This window comes from Bos indicus x Bos taurus, chromosome 9, assembly GCF_003369695.1.
Source record: "Bos indicus x Bos taurus breed Angus x Brahman F1 hybrid chromosome 9, Bos_hybrid_MaternalHap_v2.0, whole genome shotgun sequence".
Taxonomy (NCBI): Eukaryota; Metazoa; Chordata; class Mammalia; order Artiodactyla; family Bovidae; genus Bos; species Bos indicus x Bos taurus.
Window position 1 is genome coordinate 74,254,826 of NC_040084.1, and position 16,728 is coordinate 74,271,553.

Sequence of the window (16,728 nt, forward strand, 5' to 3'; positions counted from 1 at the left end):
TTTTCATTCCAATTCCAAAGAAAGGCAATGCCAAAGAATGCTCAAACTACCACACAATTGCACTCATCTCACACGCTAGTAAAGTAAAGCTCAAAATTCTCTAGGCCAGGCTTCAACAATACGTGAACCATGAACTTCCAGATGTTCAAGCTGGTTTTACAAAAGGCAGAGGAACCAGAGATCAAATCGCCAACATCCGTTGGATCATCGAAAAAGCAAGAGAGTTCCAGAAAAAAACATCTATTTCTGCTTTATTGATTATGCCAAAGCCTTTGACTGTGTGGATCACAACAAACTGTGGAAAATTCTGAAAGAGATGGGAATACCAGACCACCTGACCTGCCTCTTGAGAAATCTGTATGCAGGTCAGGAAGCAACTGTTAGAACTGGACATGGAACAACAGACTGGTTCCAAATAGGAAAAGGAGTACGTCAAGGTTGTATATTGTCACCCTGCTTATTTAATTTATATGCACAGTACATCACAAGAAATACTGGGCTGGAAGAAGCACAAGCTGGAATCAAGATTGCCAGAAGAAATATCAATAACCTCAGCTACACACCAGGCCTGGGATTTCTTTGGAAGGAATGATGCTAAAGCTGAAACTCCAGTACTTTGGCCACCTCATGTGAAGAGTTGACTCATTGGAAAAGAGTCTGATGCTGGGAGGGATTGGAGGCAGGAGGAGAAGGGGACGACAGAGGATGAGATGGCTGGATGGCATCACTGACTCGATGGACGTGAGTCTGAGTGAACTCCAGGAGTTGGTGATGGACAGGGAGGCCTGGCGTGCTGCGATTCATGGGGTCGCAAGGAGTTGGACATGACTGAGCGACTGAACTGAACTGACTGAACTGATGCACCACCCTTATGGCAGAAAGTGAAGAAGAACTAAAGAGCCTCTTGATGAAAGTGAAAGAGGAGAGTGAAAAAGTTGGCTTAAAGCTCAACATTCAGAAAACTAAGATCATGGCATCTGGTCCCATGACTTCATGGCAAATAGATGGGGAAAGAGTGGAAACAGTGGCAGACTTTATTTTGGGAGGCTCCAAAATCACTGCAGATGGTGACTGCAGCCATGAAATTAAAAGACATTTACTCCTGGGAAGGAAAGTTATGACCAACCTAGACAGCATATTAAAAAGCATAAACATTGCTAACAAAGGTCCGTCTAGTCAAGGCTATGGTTTTTCCAGTAGTCATGAATGGATGTGAGAGTTGAACTATAAAGAAAGCTGAGTGAAGAAAAATTGATGCTTTTGAACTGTAGTGTTGGAAAAGATTCTTGAGAGTCCCTTGGACTGCAAGGAGATCCAATCAGTCCATCCTAAAGGAAATCAGCCCTGTATGTTCTTTGGAAGGACTGATGTTGAAGCTGAAACTCCAATACTTTGGCCACCTGATGCAAAGAACTGACTCATTTGAAAAGACCCTGATGCTGGGAAAGATTGAGGGCAGGAGGAGAAGGAGCCGACAGAGGATGAGATGGTTGGATGGCATCACCAACTCAATGGACATGAATTTGGGTAAACCATGGGAGTTGGTGATGGACAGGGAGGCCTGGCGTGCTGCAATCCATGGGGTTGCAAACAGTCAGACACTCCTGAGCGACTGAACTGAACTGAACTGACTCCTTGCCACCCTATGGACTGTAGCCTGCCAGGCTCCTAGCTACTTAAATCGAAAGGACCTAAAGTATGAAAGTGTCTCAGGCCTTACTGAGGTTCTCAGATAGCCTGCCCAGAATTGCAAGAACAGCATGATGATGGCAATGATGATAGCAGCTAACATTTGTTAAGCCCTTTTCAACATACTGTTTTAAGAACTCTGTATGAATTCATTCACAACAGCCCTGTGAATTGAGTGCTATGGTTTCTTCTAGTGTGAGAAAACCAAAGATGAACCAAAGGGTTAAATCCTTGTCAGAGGCAGTGAAATAATGCCAGCTGGCTCCAGAGTCTGACAGTGTTGGACGGCCCTTTAGAAGCTCCCTGAAGAGTCCCCTTGCTTGAAGTCTCCAAAGCAGGCAAGTCTTTACATAGCCAGCCACCTCTGGTCATGAACTTCCTCCGTGTGAATGGGGGTACTGTTACATATGCTTTTCGTGTCAGCAATTGCATTTCCAAAAATTAAATCCACAGATGTGCATATAGACATTTTTTGGTGCAAGGTTGTAGTCTGTACAGGAAATAACTCAAATTACCATCAAGAGATAACTAGCTAAATACAGGATTAACCACCCAGGTCTCTAGTCTATAAAACTGGCTCCTCCGCTCTGCCCCTCTGCCCCCTGCAGGCTTAGACAGTGGGTAATACCTTGGTAGGAGTAAACTGTGCCCTTTTCTCTAAGTGAAAGCAGCCTCAGGGTAGGGTCCTTGCACAAACCACACACTGTATTAAGCAGCGCTATGGCCAGGAGGCAGTAATATAGAAAGAGGTGCATATACATCCATGCATAGAGTACGCATAGAGTACTTCTGGAAGGACCTGATCACCATTGCTTCTGAATAGAGGGCCTGGATAGCTGGGGCTTGGGGAATGTGCTTTTCACTTGTAAATCTTTTGATCATGTTTACATTTTTACATATGCATGTGAACCAAGCATGCTTTTAAAAAACTGAAATCTAAAATTTTAAAAATTTAAACAACCTAGTGGGAATTAAATATTCATTATTGATTAATCACAATCTAAGTGTCCAACAATTAGAGGAATGAATAAGTGTATGAGAGGATACATCTTCCTGGATATATTGTACAATCATTAAAAGCCGGAGACATATAAGGCAGGTAGAGAAAGGGGAAATATTTAGATGATAATGTTAATGAAAGAACAAAATACTATAAGTGCAGTATGACTGCAAATCACAATAATGTGAAAAAAAAAATTGTCTTCTCTAAGCAGCTAGCATGAGGATATCTTCTGAAGGTGGGATGAGGAACTTACCTTTGTTGGGAAAATGGTTCAACAAGCCCTTTGGTGCAGAAGCTAAACTCATAGAGCTTCTCTTCCAAATCCCCAGGGAAGGTGTCAGTAATTTCTACTTTGCTCCCAACAGCACTAAATTGAACGGATTCTTTTCACAAAGACCACATAGAAAGACAGGAGACAGCCAACCCTAGGTTATCGCAGAACATACAAAAAAGGAAAGAAGGGCAAACTAAATTATGGTAAATTGCTAAGTAGTCATATTAGCAAGGGCTTCCCCAATTTGTTTTATTTCCTGATTATAATATGATTTTGTTACCTCTATACTTTTTTAAAAAGTCAGTGTTTAACTTTCCATGTAAAGAAGCGATGAGAAGCAACTCCGCTTCAGGTGTGGAAGTCAGTTGGAAATCTTGCAGAAGAGATTCAGAGGAAGGCTTAGTAATGAACCCTCTGTCTTTCTCAGATCCTCAGGTTTTTGGTTCTTGCTGCCTTCGTGTTCAAAAGGCAGTCTGAGCCGTGGAGAGAGGAAGAAAGTTTGAGAAGTAGGAGAGGAAACAAGGACCTTAGAAGCAGAAACAACTGATGTTTTTCTCTAAGTTTTTGAAAACATCTAAACAGAGAACTGCATCTCAGATGGATAACCAATGCTCATAGAGAAACTGAAGATCAGTCCAGGGAAAACAAGAGGATTCCCTGATTATATCTGTTTAGTAACATTTATAACCAGATAGTCTTGAGGCTGATGTCTATACTAAGCACAAGGTATGGTCATAGTTGACATTTAAATAGATGGGTATTATTTTAGAAACTGCATTTTCCATCCTTTTACCTCTGGTATTCTGTTCAGCCCACAGAACACGGAATTTGCAGTCAATAATCCAGCCCCTAAACTGGATAGTTAAGGATTTTGAGATTGCCATGTACATGCTGTTGTAGTTTAAATGGATAATCAACAAGGTTATCCATAGCAGGGAACTCTGCTCAGTGTTATGTGGCAGCCTGGATGGGAGGGGCGTTTGGGGGAGAATGGATACATGTGTATCTATGGCTGAGTCTCTTTGCTGTGCACTTGAAACTATCACAACATTGTTAATCTATTGTTGGTTATCCTCCAATATAAAATAAAAAGTTTTTTAAGAATCCAGCTCCCAGCCTCCTACTGGAACATATGACTTCCCACATTACTTAAGCCTTCAAGCCGCAGAATCATCATCAATAAAATGGGAATAATAACAGTAACTACCCTTTCAAAAGGTAATTCGAACTACCTAATTCAAAGTCATTTCGAACTTTAAAAAAGATAATAGATATGAAAAGCACTCCATGACATTACATTATCCCACATGAGCAAGGCTTATGCTGTTTCTGAAAATACAGAGAACTTCCCCCAAGTAATATGAATGACTAAAAGACTCAATTTTGAGATATCACATAATTTAAAGCATTAGCAATTTACATGTTGTTAATAAACTTAAAGGAGAAGGAAATGGCAACCCACTCCAGTGTTCTTGCCTGGAGAATCCCAGGGACAGGGGAGCCTCATGGGCTGCCGTCTATGGGGTCGCACAGAGTCGGACATGACTGGAGCGACTTAGCAGCAGTAGCAGCAGCAATAAACTTGAAACTATATATTGCCATCTCGTTTTTATTTCGATATGTATTTATAAATAGAACTTAGTTTAAAGGAAAATGGGCTTCTTCTACCATAAATTTACTTGCGTGCTAAGTTGCTTCAGTCATGTCTGACTCTTTGTGACCTCTTGGACTTTGCCTGCCAGGCTCCTCTGCCCATGGGGTTCTCCAGGCAACAATACTGGAGTGGGTTGCCATTCCCTTTTCCAGCAGGTCTTCCCATCCCACGGATGGAACCCAGGTCCCCTGCATTGCAGGCAGATTCTTTACCATCTGAACCTCCAGGAAAGTCCCTCAAGTTTCCTTAAAGAGTGAAAAATAAAATTAATAGGCCTTTGAAAGGAAGATTGTCTAAAGAAGAGGATAATGTTACTTTCTTGAAGTCACTTTTCAAAGTGCACAGTGCTATAGGCTGCAGACTGCCTTTAATGAAAAAATCAGTGATATGTCCCTGAAAATTCCACATAGCTTAATCAGAATATTTCATCCAGTTTTTAAACTGAATTTTCTAAGTAAAAATTTTTTCACCTTTCTTTTTCATTATACTGAATGTAAATTCATTCATTATATTAAATGAGAAACTGCTGTGTCATTATCAAGACTGTTATTACTATAAATAAACTCACAAATCAATTGGAAATGGATACTCTAAATGAAATATAACTCAGTGTTCAAATCACATCACAGAGCCATCAGGCCGCAGCCTATTAAGGGAGGCTCTGACCCAGATCCCACAGCCTCACAGTTTTTGACTCCAGGTAAAACAGCTCTCAGGGTTAGAAGCCTCTTCATAACTCAGAGCCTCCATTGGCTTTCCTGTAACTTCTGCTTGTGAGCTTGGTGCTTCCGTCTGGAACAACACATAAGATAGGCCCCTCTCCATAAGGGGCTTCCCTGGTGGCTCAGATAGTAAAGAATCTATCTACCTGCAATGCAAAAGACCCAAGTTCGATCCCTGGATCAGGAAGATCTCCTAGAGAAAAGAATGGCTACCCACTCCAGTATTCTTGCCTGGAGAATCCTATGGACAGAGGAGCCTGGCAGGCTACAGTCCATGGGGTTGCAAAGAATCCCAACACGACTGAGCAACTAACACTTTCACTTTCACTCTCCACATGAAGTGATCTCTCATGCTCTCTTTCAATCTCCTCTTTCAAATTAAGTGCATCAGATTGGATAAACTCCTGCTTATAAAATAGGACATCTGTTCACTAACCACCCTGGTGTAACTTCTCCGGATGGACTAATGGCAGCAACAATCTCTAATGGATATGTTATTCCAAGTATCCCCTAAAATATTCAATATACAGTAGAATCAGTAGATACTACTTCTACTACTGTAACTTAAATGTACATGCAGTTTATTTATTTATTTGGGAGGAAATATTGTTTAGGGATATTCATTTCATTCCAGGTATATTTTGAGTTTGTTCCCCTTATAGTTGGAAATGTTATGATTATGTGAATAAATTTCGCTTTAATTTTCTTCAGAAAACATCTTAGCATTTTATTAAAATTCACCATCCCTAACATCCCTTTGTGTCAAAGAGAAAAGAATTACATGCAGCTAACTTCTAAGGGATTTCAAAAACTAAATTACGAATGTCTACAAAGAGTAGTATATTTCTGGAAAATGCTATGCAGTCAAAGCTAGAATGTTTTTTGATCTTCAAAACATATTAGCTAAGTGCCTTGAAAATAGATTAACTGGGTCCTGTACCAGTCAGATAGATCTAGTAACTGTTTTAGGTAAACTTTCAATAAGTATAAGCTAGGTTAAATAAGAGTTGCAGTTAGGATGATCTTTAAAGTGTTTTATTACATCTCAAGGACCTAGCATGGTACCTGGAAAATCAGACCTTGTTCTATTTGCCAAGGATACACCTATGAATAAAGCAATTCCTTACTGACATGCCACTTACATCTGCACACACACTTGTAAGTATGTGTATGGTGGTAGTATACATTCATGAATTATTAAAACCAAAAATACAGAAATCAATGCCCCTCCCCCCCCCACTTACCACCACAAGAATAAACCAGTATGATACAGGTATAACTAGGAAATAGAAATGTTTTATGGTTCACTGTCCTTAAGGGACCATTGATGTTCTATGAATTAATTGGGCAAGAGAAAATATTTCAGGCTTTTGAATAGAATAAAAGTGAAAGTGAAAGTCAAGTCGCTCAGTCGTGTCCGACTCTTTGCGACCCCACGGACTGCAGCCTCCCAGGCTCCTCGGTCCATGGAATTTCCCAGGCAAGAGTACTGGAGTTGGCTGCCGTTTCCTTCTCCAGGGGATCTTCCCAACTCAGGGATTGAACCCCGGGTCTCCCGCATCGCAGGCGGACGCTTTACCCTCTAAGCCACCAGGGAAGCTGGTACAAACAAAATAAGTGTCATCTTGGACTTGTCTAGCGAACCAAAGACTGTCAACATACTTAGACATTTGTTCTTCTACGATAAGGGATAACATATTAGTGATATAACCTTTAAAATAAAAAAACATTTTTGTTTTAGAGTTTTTCCAAAGTCTTCATTCATGGAGAAGGAATTTGAGACTGAAAAATGTTAAAAGACTTGGCTAATATTTTTTAACTTGTTTTATAGAAGTATAGTTGATGTACAAAGTTGTGTTAGTTTCTGCTGTACAGCAAAGTGATTCAGATTATACATTCATATACATTCTTTCTCATACTCTTTTCTATTATGATTTATCATAATAGATATATTATGATATATATATTAGATATATATCAGGGTTTCCCTGATAGCTCAGCTGATAAAGAATCCGCCTGCAATGCGGGAGACCTGGGTTCGATCCCTGGGTTGGGAAGATCCCCTGGAGAAGGGAAAGGCTACCTACTCCAGTATTCTGGGCTGGAGAACTCTATGGACTATATAGTCCATGGGGTTGAAAACAGTCGGACACAACTGAGCGACTTTCTAAACTTTCACAGGATATAGAATATAGTTCCCTGTGCTATATGCAGGAGGACCATCTTGTTTATCCAGCCTACGTGTAATAGTTTGCATCTGCTAATACCAAACTCCCAGTCCACCCTTCCCTTATCTCCCTTCCCCCCCAGCAAACACAAGTCTGTTCTCTATGTCTGCAAGTCTGTTTCTGCTTCATAGACAAGTTTCTTTGTTTAGATTCCATGTATAAGTGATATGACATGGTATTTGAGATTTGGCTAATACAAACTGATACACTGGAGTCACTGCAGTGACTAGCTCTCCAGCCTCTCAGTGTCCAGTCTGCGCTGTTTCTATTCCTCACAACTGCCCCTGTCGTATCAGGACAGAGGAAAGGGAGAAGGAAAGAGGACCACTGTAACAGAATGCACAGTCCATTTTAATATGCTTTCCTCAAACTCGAGTTCTGAAATTAAGTTGAAAAAGGCTAACGTTGGAATTCTTACAAAATAAAGCTTGTAGTAAAAACTATGAAACTGGGAATTCCCTGGTGGTCCAGTGGTTAGGATCCAAGCTTCCACCTAGAAGCTTCCTAGGTTCTATCCCGCATAGCACAGCTGAGATCCCGCAATCTGAGTGGCCAAAATAAATTTAAAAATAAAAACTATGAAACTAATACTCAACACAGCATATAGTTCGTGAAATGCTCAAAGACTGGTTGACTTGGACAAAATAATGTTTTTTTTTTTCACGTCCAGCTGACTATCATCGATGTCAGCAATTTATGAGATGAGGGATTCCTGGTCACAGACAGATTTCATTAAAGGAAAAGAAATCAATTTTTGTGATATCTTACCCTCCATCTATTTTTTTAATGACTCAATTTGGTCAGAATATGCAGTTTGAGTTGAAAATAACAGATAAGTATAAAATTCCCTTGTATATCTTAAAGAAATAAAGGTAAATAGATGTATTTACGATGTAACACTCCAGTTATTGTTAATTAGTCATTCAGTCATGTCTGATGCTTTGTGACCCCACAGCCAACAGGCTCCTCTATCCATGGGATTCTCCAGGTAAGAATACTGGAATGGGTTGCCATTTCCTTCTTCATGATATCTTCCTGACCCACAGATTGAACCAGTGTCTCCCGCGTTGGCAGGCAATTCTTTACCACTGAGCTGCGGGGGAAGCCCATAACACTCTAGCAGCTTTTGTCAAATCTAACCTGCTTTTGACATAAGGAGACAAGAGTATATTATCTTCATCCAAAATTTTACTCTATCATTTGTTAAAACTAACATTTTAAATCTTAGATCCAAATAGCTATTCAGGCAATACCAATCACAAAACACATGGATGATTGGAAAGCCCTATGATGGATATACTGACACTTTTATCAGAAATTCTGTACTGAAAACATATTAAGTGAGTTTTTTGCTTCCAAAATTCATCCCCGACAATGCAGCCGACGTAGCCACTGCTCAAAAATATTTTTGGAACCAGTCTTCAGGAAATGCCTTCAGAAGAAGATTACAACAATCCTTACAAGAAAATCACTTGAATTACCTGCAAGTTGGACGTCATTTGTGACCCGTTGTGATATCATTCAGCTTGATCAACCATTCATTCATCAGACTTGGCAGTTGTCTATTCCAGAAATCAGATTCATCCTCAGAGGAGAAATAGATACTCTTGCTGGAAGTGGTTTTCCAAAGACTCTGAAGCAATTCTTAGGCAGGCTCTTCTGTGGTACATCATGGGACACAGAGCTAGCAGAAAGTGGGAGGGAATCTGGGTGAGGCAGGGACCTGCTCACCGAGGTCCACACATGGTCAGAGGTGTCAACCAAATGCCCAAGACTGGTGGTTCTGTGAGGGCCAAAGACCTTGCCATCCCGTGGTTGGTTCAGGCAGTCAGCAGTTTCAGCCTGATCTATCAGTCAAGAAAGCCTCTCCTGAGAAAGATCTTGCCCTTCTAACATGGGCCACAAAGACTGAGGGCAGCTGCCCCTGGCCTCAGCAGCCCTAGTTTAAACCCCAGCTCGTAATTCTAACTACTTGAATTCAAGCAATTAACTTGCATTATTTTTTATACTTTTGGATAAAGTCTGTTATTGAATAACGGATGCTGTTTTAACTAAATAAATTTATAGCAAGTCATTTTCTATCACATTTGTTGAAGAAAAGCATGGAGTCTAATAGTTACACGCATAGGCTTGGAGATCAGACAAGCTTGGGTTCGAGTCCAGCTTTTTCAGTTGGTAGCAGTTCTTTGAGCTCCATTTTTGTCTGTAAAATGAGGATAAAAATATCTCTCTCGAAGGGCTGTCATTAAATGAGATAACCTCTATCCTAAACATCCTTCTTAATACATTGAAGTGCTCACTAATTGCTGCTGTGACTGCAGTTTGGATGTAGGAGGAAATGAAACAAACAAGACCCAGCTTCTACCTTCAGTTTGTTCAAAAGTGCCCAATGGGACTTCCCTGCGGTCCAGAAGTTAAGAATCCACCTGCCGATGCAGGGTACATAGGTTCAATCCCTCGTCTAGGGAGATTCCACATGCCACAGGGCAACTGAGCCTGTACACCCAGAGCCTGTGCTCTGCAACAAGAGGAGCCATCACATTGAGAAGCATGTGTGTACTGCAACGAAGAGTAGCCCTCACTCATAGCAACTAGAGAGAGTCTGGGCACAGCAGCAAAGACCCAGTGAAGTCAAATACACAAATAATTTTTCAAAAGTGCCCAGTGGAGTTGGGGTGAAATAGACCCGGAAGCAATTAGAAATGCAACAAATACAACAGCAAAGAGGAAAGCCTAGTTGGTGGGAAGTGATCATGTCTGCTGGAGAGTTTAGGGGAGAGGGAGAATCAGATAAGGCTTCCGAGAAAAATGTTCCCTAAACTGGGTCTTAAAGGATGAGTGGGAATCCCCATGTGGCAGAAACAGCAAATGCCATAGCACAGAGTTATGCTAACTTGGCACTTTGGAGACCAGATGTTACCTGTTGTCTTTGGAGGTCAGATGAGACAGCAGTGGTATCCACTGGGAGGGGCTGGTTGGTCAGGAAAGAACTCAAACTCTGGAACCCAGAGTTTGAACTCGAGCAGTTTACTAGTAGCATGAATGTGGGTAAAGCACCTAACTACTCTGCTCCTTAGTTTCCTCATCTGTAAAAAAGGAATATGACTTAACAGGTTAATACTTGTAAAATGTCTAGTTCAGAGACCAGAACAAACTAAGTTGTTGAGTTTAGCTATCGTGATTGATTATCATCATCTCTGACCACAGGCAGCAGGACCTTGGAGGACAGAAGCTATGGTCTAGTTCTCAGGGAAGAAGGGTTAGTGTGAGCAGACCCAGCACAGGCTCCCTGGCTACCAGCTGCTTAAGGCAAGGCTGAAAGCCTGACCGTGAAGCAGGGAACTCAAGGTCCTTCGTGGGGAGGACCAAACAGAGACCTAGTCAAAGGCTGAAACCACATGGGACAGAGTGCCGTCCTACTCAGGGGACCCTCAGGTGCCACATCATACTTCCATGCCCCAGCAGATGGACCTGAAATCGCTGATACTCCTCTCCAGATTAGCCTCTGACAAGGCTTCTCTCAACTGCAGGATGACACTGGGCCAATACAAAAGCAGGGGGTGGGGGGGTGGGGGTAGAAGGGGAGGGCAATCATTTGAACAATTACAATGTCTTTGGAAACATTTTCAAGTGTAAATTATGGTATGAAGTGAAAATGTTAGTCACTCGGTTGGAGTGTAGCCCTCTAGGCACCTCTGTGCATGGAATTCTTCAGGCAAGAATTCTGGAGTGGGTTGTCATGCCCTTCTCCAGGCTATCTTCCCAACCCAGGGGAAAAAAAATTCCACCACTTTTTTTTTGGTGCCATCATGTGGGATTTAAGTTCCCTAACAAGGTATGGAACCCATGCCTCCTGCACTGGAACCTCAGAGTCTTAACCACTGGACAGCCAGGGAAGTCCAAAATTCCACCACTTTAATGTACCAATCTTTACTGGAATAAAAACAAAAACTATAATCCTATCATTCATAATTAGCCTTATGCTTCTCTCTAGTAGTCAAATAATTGCTGAACTTACACTGAAGAACTTATAAGAATCTCACTGAAATCTTAAAGTTTAGCAATACTGGCTTCTGCTCTTATCCTTGAATTATATAGAAAATTTTTTTGTTGGGAAAAGAGCTGAATTACAAAAAGATACAAGCATCCAATGTTCATAGCAGCATTATTTATAAGTGTTTAAGTGTTAGTTACTCCATTGTGTCTGACTCTTTACGACTCCATGGACTGTAGCCCACCAGGCTCCTCTGTCCATGGAATTCTCCAGGCAAGACTACTGGAGTGAGTTGTCATTCCGTTCTCCAAAAGATATTCCCAACTCATGGATCAAACCCCGGGTCTCTAGCATTGCAAGCAGATTCTTTACCATCTGAGCCACCAGGGAAGCACGCAGTCTAGACATGGAAGCAACCTAAATATATATCAATAGATGAATGGATAAAGAAAATGTGGTACATATATACAATGAAATATTACTCAGCCATTAAAAAGAATGAAATAATGCCACTTGCAGCAACATGGATGGGCCTAAAGATTATATTGAGTGAAGTCAAAGAAAGACAAATATCATATGATGTCACTTATATGTGGAATCCTGAAAGAAAATACAAATGAAATTATTTACAAAATAGAAATAGACTCGCAGACATAGAAAACAAATGTATGGTTACCAAAGGGGAAAAGGAGAGGGGGAGGGATAAATGGGGTATTAGGGATTAACAGATACACACTACTGTATATTTATAGATAAACAAGAAGGATCTACTGTATAGCACAGGGAACTATATTCAACAGATTCTAATAACCTATAATGGAAAAGAAACCGAAAAAGAATCTGATTCAGTTATCAGTTGCTGTACACCTGAAACTTTGTAAATCAACTACAATTAAGAAAAAAAGTTGAATTAGTTTGATGATAAATCTCAGGTTGATAAAAGCTATGGTCATTTGTAATTCATGATTACGCTTTAAAGTAAGCTGTTTTTGCAAGTTATGAAAATCTGAGTCTACTTTGTGACTAAATATCTGACATTCAAGTGGTATAACTAGTTAGTAGCTTCCCAGATGGTTCTAGTGGTAAAGAACCCCCCTGCCAATGCAAGAGACACAAGAGACATGGGTTCGATCCCCGGGTCGGGAAAATCCCCTGGAGAAGGGCATGGCAACCCACTCCAGTATTCTTGCCCGGAGAAACCCATGGACAGAGGAACTTGGTGGGCTACAGTCCATAGGGTCGCAAAGAGTTGGACACAACTGAAGCGACGTAGCTCACACACAGGTGCTCTCTAATGCTATACTTCCCTCTTGTGGCAAATATAGAAAACTGCAGTCTGAACTTTGCCTTTCAAGTTTTTCTGCCAAGTTTTATACATCCTTGTAAACTGCCTTAAATACTTTCAGGAAAAAGGCAAAGTGTAAACAAATAAGTAAATAAATTTACAAGATGGACAATGTTTCCCAGGGGTTAAAAATATGTATTTTATAAAAGCATGTATATGTGTGTGTGTGTGTGTGTGTGTGTGTGTGTGTGTGTGTGTGTGTGTGCAAACCCATCTGCCTGTGTTCAAATCCCGTTTGGCCACTTACCAGCAATGGAAATCTGGGGGAGTTCATTCTGCTCCCCACGTCTAGGTCCCCATCTGTGAAATGAGGAAAACAATAGTTCCTTGTCTTATTTTAAGGATTAGAGTCAATATTTGTTAAGCACTAACAACAGGAGCTGATATATCAATGCCATTCAAAATGAGAGCTATTTGCTCTCACCTGAATGGTAAATTACAGCCCACTCCCAAGTGCAGTGTAACAGAAATTCTTAGGGACCCACAGACCATTTCCCACCAGTGTCCAGTCCAAAACCACATCTCCTTGATAAGAATATTTGGCACAGAGTACAGAACAGAGTACAGAAAACCTGATGCGAAGAAGTGACCCATTTGAAAAGACCCTGGTGCTGGGAAAGATTGAAGGTGGGAGGAGAAGGGGTCGACAGAGGATGAGATGGTTGGATGATGGCATCACCGACTCAATGGACATGAGTTTGAGTAAACTCCAGGAGTTGGTGATGGAGAGGGAGGTCTGGTGTGCTGCAGTCCATGGGGTCATAAAGAGTTGGACACTTCTGTGTGACTGAACTGAACAGAAACTGAAATGGCAACCAAATTGAGCTGTGAAAGTAAAAGTCACTCAGTCGTGTCCAACTCTTTGCAACCCCATGGACTATACAGTCCATGGAATTCACCAGGCATGAATACTGGAGTGGGTGGCTGTTCCCTTCTTCAGGGGATCTTCCCAACCAAGGGATTGAACCCAGGTCTCCCACATTGCAGGCGTATTCTTTACCAGCTGAGCCACAAGGGAAATCCAAGAATACTAGAGTGGATAGCCTAGTCCCTCTCCAGGGGATCCTCCCAAACCAGGAATTGAACTGGGGTCTTCTGCACTGCAGGTGGATTCTTTACCAACTGAGCTATCAGGGAAGTCCAATTGAGTTAGGATTAACCAAACTGATCTATGATTATGTCTCTTTTTACCTGAGCCAAGTAAGTCAGAGGATGTTAATATCGTACATCAGACCCCAGGGCATGTCCCGCTTCATTTTACAGTCAAGGAGCTTGGGGCCCAAGAGGTAATAACTCAGTTCTCCCAGCACATTTCCAGCACTTCTTCCATTAGTTCCCAAAGCCACACAATGAGATGACTTTAATGTTTCTGAGTCCTTGAAAACTATTTATTTTCATGAAAAGAAAAGGGCAAAGCTGTGAAAGACCAACCAAAGGTTACCCACACAGAAACCAAGGGGAGCAGCATAGGTTCGAGGGGGATATTTGGAGACAGAAAAGCATTCTCAACACCAATTTTTAAAATGCAAACATTTTCAAGAAAATAAGTAGAAGGAAGAAAGGGTAATGGGTACTGGGAATTCTGGACAGTCAATACTACTCAAGGCTAATGGCAGTGGAAGGCAGGCTGGACCCTGCAACATTTTTGGAGCCCATGTCTTCTGTGGATGACTAGTCTGCTAATGGACTGTGATGCACCACTATGACAAACCTCTGTGGAAATGCCCTTGGTTGAAGAAGGAAGCTTTGCTCAAGATCATGCCGCACTCATCAATGTAGGGTCAGTGTGAAGACACAAAGACCTGGCACCCTCAGAGCAGTGGCAGACTGCATGCATATGTGCTAAGTCGCTTCAGTCGTGTCTGATTCTTTGTGACCCTATGGACTGTAGCCCACCAGGCTGCTCTGTCCATGGGATTCTCCAGGCAAGAATACTGGAATGGGTAGCCATGCCCTCCTCCAGGGGATCTTCCCAACACAATCTGGGGATTGAACCCACGTCTCTTGTGTCTCCTGCACTGGCAGACAGGTTCTTTACCGCTAGCACCACCGAGGGAGGCTACTCCATAGGGCTACTCCAGCTTCAGAGCTCCTTCTAGAGGGCTCTGAGGCCCTTGCTGAGGCTACATTTCAGCCCAGCTTCTCCCTCACCCACTCCTGTTTCCTTCCCTAGTGGGAGTATGATCCTGAGAACACAGTCAGATAGATTTCCTCACATTAATCCCTATCTCACAGTCTGCCTCCCAAATGACCCAACCTGCAATAGCCCTTTTTTTGGTTTTGTTTTAGATTTATTATTATGAATTTACTTTTTGTATATTTCAGCTTCACCATGCAGCCTGTGTTATCTTAGTCCCCTGACCAGGCCTTGAACTGGAGCCTCCTGCAATGAAAGAGCGAATTCTTAACCACTGGACCACCAGGGAAGTCCCAATAGCCCTTTTTTGTTTAATATTTATTTGACTGCATTAGGTCTTAGCTGTGGCACAAGAGATGGATCTTTGTTGCAATGCAGGAGCTTTTGTTGCAGTGCAGGGACTCTCTAGTTGTATCACATGAGCTCTAGAGCTCTCAAGCCCAGTAGCTGCAGTGTGTGGGCTTAGTTGCCCCTCAGCATGTGGGATCTTAGTTCCCTGACCAGGGATCAAACCCACGTCTCCTGCACTGCAAAGCAGATTCTTAACCACTGGACCACCAGCAAAGTCCCCCAATAGCCCTCTTTTGATATAAAAATCTCATACTTGCATGATTGGCTTGTCTCCCAACCAAATTTTTATATAAATTTCATAATTAAAGCACAAATGCATTCTCATTGTAAAAGCAAGGGTTTTGGTAACCCCTACCCATAACAGTCCCAAACCACCATTTGCAACTCCAGTAGTGCCTCCTCCAGTTACTGATGTATCCTCCTAGGAAGTCCCATCTCCTCTCTCTGCCTTGACAATCTCTGCTATCATCTGCATGTCTCAACCAGTCAAAATTTTGAACAGCATTAACTTTCTGCAATCTGTATTATAAAACCAATATATTTTCCCCAAATATAAAATGGTATTAGAATGCCTTGTCAAATGATTTGTCAAATGCCTTAATTCTTCTATAGGGATTAACTTCCAGCCAATCAAGAGAGAGAATACAACTTAGTTTAAAGGCATATGAGGAAAAGGGGAGAGGAGGGACTCTTCAAGACCAAGTGGGAGGATTCATGTCTTAGTCAGGAAAATAAGCTGTTGTTTATATAACTTGCAAGAAGATAAAGTTTCCACATTCACAATATGTTTAGACAAGTTTAAAATGTTATAAACAACACTTAGGTATTAATTTACGTATAGATTCATGATGAAAACCTAAACCCTCACAAACTCTACAGTCAACATTAAGTCACAAGGAGCCCAAGTGTAGGCCACTCAAAAGGCCTCCCAAAGGGGAATTTCACGGCATGGTCTTGTGTTCTCCAGGACATTGGAAGTCACCCTTCTAAATATAGGTGTTAGTCACTTGGTCCAACTCTTTCCAACCCCATGGTGTAGCCCACCAGGCTCCTCTGTCCATGGAATTTTCCAGGCAAGAGCACTGGAGTGGGTTGCCATTCCCTTCTCCAAGGGATCTTCCAGACACAGGGATCAAATCTGGATCTCCTGTATTGCAGGCAAGTCTGAGCCACCAGGGAAGCTAATAGAGGTGAGCCCAAGGTCAATTCAATTCTGATGCATCCTAGTGCTGACATGTGCTTTGGGCAAGCAGAAAATTCATTCTGAAGTAGAAAAGAAAAGCCTCCCTCCCCCAAAAAACCAACTTGAGATTTCTTAGGAAATAGATCTC